Source organism: Quercus robur, chromosome 11 (genome assembly GCF_932294415.1).
Source record: "Quercus robur chromosome 11, dhQueRobu3.1, whole genome shotgun sequence".
Taxonomy (NCBI): domain Eukaryota; kingdom Viridiplantae; phylum Streptophyta; class Magnoliopsida; order Fagales; family Fagaceae; genus Quercus; species Quercus robur.
Genome location: NC_065544.1, coordinates 26,895,940 through 26,901,939, shown reverse-complemented (window position 1 = coordinate 26,901,939; position 6,000 = coordinate 26,895,940).

Genomic DNA, 6,000 nt, shown 5'->3' with positions numbered 1-6,000 from the left:
GCCGACCTTATGATGGAGCATTTGGATTGGCTAGAAGAGTGCAGGGAGGCCGCGACCGTACGTCTTGCCGAGTATCAGCAGAAGCTGGCGCAAAGGTACAACCGAAATGTAAAGACCAGGGAATTCAGTGCCGGGGAATTAGTGTTAAGAAGGGTAGTGGGGCACATGCGGGACATGGCTGCAGGGAAGCTTGCTCAGAGTTGGGAGGGACCATACAGAGTCACAGCCGTCGCAGGTGCAGGGGCCTACCACTTGGAGGACCTGGACGAGAGGCCGCTCCCCCGACCATGGAACGCCAACAACCTGAAGAAATTCTATGCGTAACCATCGATGTAAGCCAAAACTTGTATTCTATTAAGATTAAGAGCATGATGAACTTTTTTGTCTGTGCTGTTTTTTGACCCTGTAACCACACCAAGAGAATCGCCAATAAAGCCTAAGGACAGAAACCTGACCCTCGGCTCTATCAACATCGCCGAGCAGGTGAAAACCTTACGAATAAAGCCTAAGGACAGAAACCTGACCCTCGGCTCGATTAACATCGCCGAGCAGGTGAAAACCTTACGAATAAAGCCTAAGGACAGAAACCTGACCCTCGGCTCGATCAACATCGCCGAACAGGTGAAAACCTTACGAATAAATCTTAAGGACAGAAACCTGACCCTCGGCTCGATCAATATCGCCGAGCAGGTGAAAACCTTACAAATAAATCCTAAGAACAGAAACCTGACCCTCGGCTCGATCAATATCGCCGAGCAGGTGAAAACCTTACAAATAAATCCTAAGGACAGAAACCTGACCCTCGGCTCGATCAATATCGCCGAGCAGGTGAAAACCTTACAAATAAATCCTAAGGACAGAAACCTGACCCTCGGCTCGATCAATATCGCCGAGCAGGTGAAAACCTTACGAATAAATCCTAAGGACAGAAGCCTGACCCTCGGCTCGATCAACATCGTCGAGCAGGTGAAAACCTTACGAATAAAACCTAAGGACAGAAACCTGACCCTCGGCTCGATCAATGCCACCGAGCAGGTGAAAACCTTACGAGTAAATCTTAAGGACAGAAAACTGATCCTCGGCTCGATCAATATCGCCGAACAGGTGAGAACCTTACAATCAAATCTATAAGGATGAAAGCACAATCCTCGGTTAAACCAAATCCTGATAAAAACCTAACCCTTTTTTCAAAAACTAAGTCCAATAGCGCTCTCAAATTTCCCACAGCGCCGCACAACAGGATTTCGGGGGTACCATTCTATTAAGCGGCTATAGCACTGGTATAATTCAAGCAAAACACAAAACAAAGATAATTTCATTCAACAAATTGGAACGGAAGCAGAAAACGGACTACTAATTAAACAGGTAAAAGCAATTGTTCAATCACCACATCCCGGTGACATGGGCAAATAAAACCGACAAACTAAAGCAATTGTTCAATCACCACATCCCGGTGACATAGGCAAATAAAAAAAAAAAAAAAAAGCTAACAAGTAAAAATAAAATCAGCTGGGAGGTTGAGTCGGTGTTGGCACTTCCTGCTGGACGGTCAGAGGAAAAGGCTGGCCCTCACCAAGAAGCTCCTGCACGGTAGGTATGCTCGTGGCCTCCATATCCTCGGGCTCGGCATGAGAGTCGATTTGCTCAACCAACTCTCTCATACTGGCCGTCTCCTCCTCATCAAAAGCAGCCGGGGCGTTCTGGACGGCAGGTACAGGGTTCGGGAATGGAATCTGGCCGGGGTCTCTCAGCGGCGAGTCTTCAGGAACGCCCATTGCCTGAAGAGCAGCAAACCACCCTGCCTCGAAACCCATATGCCGAGCCCGAGCCACCACCGGCTCTGCGGAGTTCTCGGCGTCGGCAAAGCCTACGTCATACCACTTTTGCTCCGCGGCCGCCAAGCCTGCCCTGAGATCAGCCATCTCGTCGGCATGGGAAGTGTTGAGGCTGAGGGCTTCGGCTAGTTTGAGTTCCGTCTCATTTTGCCTGGCCAGGAGGTCTGCACACCTCTTTTCAGCCGATGCTCAGAACTTCTTCGCGGCAGCAGCCTTCTTCTCGGCAGCCTCAGCAATCTTTGCCTTTTCCTTAGCCGTTTTTACTGCTGACTCCCGCGCCCCCTTCTCGCGCTCATTTTCCTCATCAAGCTCCCGTGCCCGGGCAGCCACAATGTGAGCCAATTGAGCGGCCTAGCAAGCACGAAGGTTAGCAAAGTGACAAAAGGAAATCTACATGGAGCAAATAGACAAAAGAATTACCGCAATGGCGTGCCACTCTAACCGGCGCCCCACGGACTCCTCGGACCCATCATCAAAGGCGTGCACGTCCTCGGGAAGTTGGAGAGCTCCGGCCAAGGTTTGGGCAATACGGCCGCCCTCGCCCTTATCCCACATCCGAACAGAGGCCGTCGATGGCAATGGCTTGCCGTCCAGAAGAAACGCTTAATCAAGCAATAAATGGGCACAGCCTACGAGCGACCCAACAAATGCCAAGCGTAACCGATTTGCGCGCCGCTTCGGTTCACGAACCGTCAGGCAATAATGACGACTGCGCCTGGCGCCGCGAAACGGCGCGTCTTTTGAGATGACTATTAATGAGAAGTGACAGCCAGAAGTCCCAGACTAGAAGATTCCCGAGGTCAAAAGGCCCAGGCAGCTCCTTGATTCTCCTCGGCGACCGAGTATGAATCAAAGGGGGGGCTATTGTACGGCATCGAGCTCCCAAAGCCCATACTGGCCTTGGGCCCAGACCCATCTAGGCCCCGGGCCCAAGCCCATACCGGCCTTGGGCGCAGGCCCAGCAGAAAGTTCCAGTTACCTTATGCCCTTCTTGAAACTGCCTTAGAGCAAAAACAAGTTTTGGGTATTAAGTTCCCGGGGTTGACCGGTTAATCTTTCCCGGTAGAGCGCATGAGTCATATCCGGGAAGGTCATGATATGCACGGGAACGTGAGTTGCCGAACATAATCGGTGAAAATGGAACCAAGTTCCAAGATCATAAATGCTGCACCGCCCTTTCACCTAAACAACCACTTTAACCAGATAATACTGGACCTTCAATAGCACTAACGGTGACTGTAATCATGATCTCCCCACTAACCTTGGCTATAAATAGAAGAAAGTTGGGAGAAGAAGGGGTTCAGAAAAATTGAGAGAAAATAGTCAAGGAGAGAGTATCAACTGAGTGTTGCCTTGAGTCTCTCTGCCGAGAACGACCCATTGTAGGAAATCCTTAAACCCACTACAAATAAATTGTGAGCCCAAGTGATCTAAGGCCCAGAATTCTTGTACTTGGTTCTTACATTAATATTTACACAATATTTTATATGTGTTTTTTGTCTTATTAATTATAGCATGGGTAAGATATCAAAGAAGAATGGTAGAGATTCAAGCAAAGAAGTACAATGGAGTAGTGTTATGGATGATGCTTTAGTGGATGCTTTTTTACATCAAGTGATCATTGGTGGTAGAGTTAATGAAACTTTTACCTCTAAGGCATATGATGACATAGTGATAGAGTTGGTTGAAAAATTTCACATGGATATTAACAAGGATAAGGTGAAAAATCGACAAAAGACACTAAAGAAGAGTTTTCATGAGTGCTATGACATATTTAAAGATGAATTGAGTAGTTTTGGATGGAATGATTCTTTAAATATATGGACAGCTGAACTAGAAGTTTGGGAGCTACTCATAGCAGTAAATTACAATTTTTTGTAAGTTTAATTTTGTATTACATAATTATATCTGTTGTTTAACCATTTTTCTTTGTTTGTAACAGTCTAAAACTGCAGTCAAAAAGTGGATGACAACACCTATGCCTAACTACTCTAAGATGACATAACTTTGGGCTAAAGATAGAGCAAAAGGTGATCATGCTAAAACTGCAAAGGAGAAATGTGCTAGGTATGTTGCATCGACCACTATTGATGAGATTGATAATTTGATATCTCAAAATGAAATTTCTTTGGAGAACTTTGAAGTGGAAGATGATTAGAGGTCACTAGAAATTAATGTTGCACATTCTCAAGTGTCATCACAAGATGCAATGTCTTCCAAAAGCAAAAAAATGCTAGGACATATGTGATTTAATATTAGGAACATATGTCAATATAAAATTGGCTAATCCTTTGACAAAATGCACTTTACTTGTAATTGGGTAGATCTAGGATGTGTTTAATATTTCAAGAAACAAAGTTTCAAGATTAAGTATTAAAACCATGCAAGTTTGTCTAAGAAACAAGTGACGAAGTGCTAGATTTTAAAACTCGACAGCTAGTATTTATTGAGATCTAAAAAGCTGTTGAAGCCCGATGCTCGATAGCTTCTCGATAGATAAACTATTTATTGAGGTTTATGAAAAACATATTTTCAGCTCTAATTTTTATCCAATCCGTGGGTATATGTTTGGGTTTTCTTTTCTCACAATCCTAAACATATATAAGGATTATTTTAAGGGCTATCAAAGGTTGCGCGAGTGTGAAGCAAAGTTGTGTTCATGCAAATTGTGACTGAAGACAGAATTTGTCCTAGTTCATCTTTCTTTTGAAGAAGTTGCTGTGTTTGTATACCGTAGGGTTTTGTAACCAAGGAGTTTCGTGATCTTCATCATGTGATGAACTGAAGAACTTTGCAGTCAACATCTTTCTCAAGTTGGTGAGTAAGTCGTGTACTAGGATCCGCACATTGAATTGGTTAGTTACGTACTGGGAGTCGTGCATTGAAAATGAGATATTGTTACTACAAAACAAGTCCAATAGGGTATTAGGGTAATGGTTCAACCTTATGTTGGTATAAAGTATTAGGATTCCTTTACTTGTAACCGTTTGTTGTGATAATAGTGAATTCTCAAACTTGCTGTATAGGTTTTCCCCATTCATAAACAAATAACCGTGTCAATTTAATTTTCGCTGCATTTAGTTAATTGGTGATTTGTTTATGTTACCACGCGTATTGCATGCTAATTGAATTAATTAATTAACTTGACTAATTAATTTGTTAATTCATCACAAGGGGTTAATATATTCTTGGCCTATCAGAAAAGGTGACTGGTAGAAGATGATGAACTCAGAAATGTAATTTCCCAGTCATTTGATAATGTGTCAATGACAATTGATAGGGCGACTGAGGTTATGGAAAAGTGTTTTTCAAAGTCATATGGGCAGAAGTTCACCAGCTTTTGGCGTATTGGACTTAGATCCAATATCAAAGATTGAGGCCTACATATTTTTGATGGAAAATCCAACATATAAGGAGATGTTCTTTGGTTGCCTAGATCATGAGCGCAAATGTGTCCCATTGACACTGATGTCTAGGCCTAAAAAACTATCTATAAAATTCTTATGATTGTAAGAGAGAAAAATATGTTAGGAAAAAAGAGTTTATTGCCAAATCAGGCTCCATTGCAAAGAAACACAAAAAATATTGCTTCCTGTAGAAGGGCAATAAGTAGCAAATCCAAAATGGGCATGAAAAGCAACAGAGGTTGGCTAAAATAATATCAAGAAAAAAAATTAACAAAACGAGACAATATCATAAATGTACAAGTACTACATGAAAGCACAAACCCCCAGTGGCATTGGCATTCACTTCTCACATGAGAAAACTGAAAATAAAAAAATCGCAGCTACACAGTTTAGAATTTAATTTACAAGATTTAAAAAAAAAGAAAGAAAAAAAAAAAGAATAAACAACGAGACTACTCAAAAGCATTTTTCATTAAGCAACAAAAACAAATCAACCCAGTTAATCGGATGAAAGCCACGTTTTGCGTTTTAATTTTTTTTTTCCTGCACACGTTTCTGCTTTAGGGGACAAGAGCATTGTTTACGCACTGTTCATACATTTTTTAGCACTGTTCATGGGTTAAAAAATATTAAAAATGGGTCCCACGGTACTATTCACATATTTAAAAATTATTGTGCTACAATGTTTTCAGTTTTCAGTTTCAGTAAAAATAAGTTGTATCCAAATTGACCCTTAATATAGTACCACTAGCGTGCAG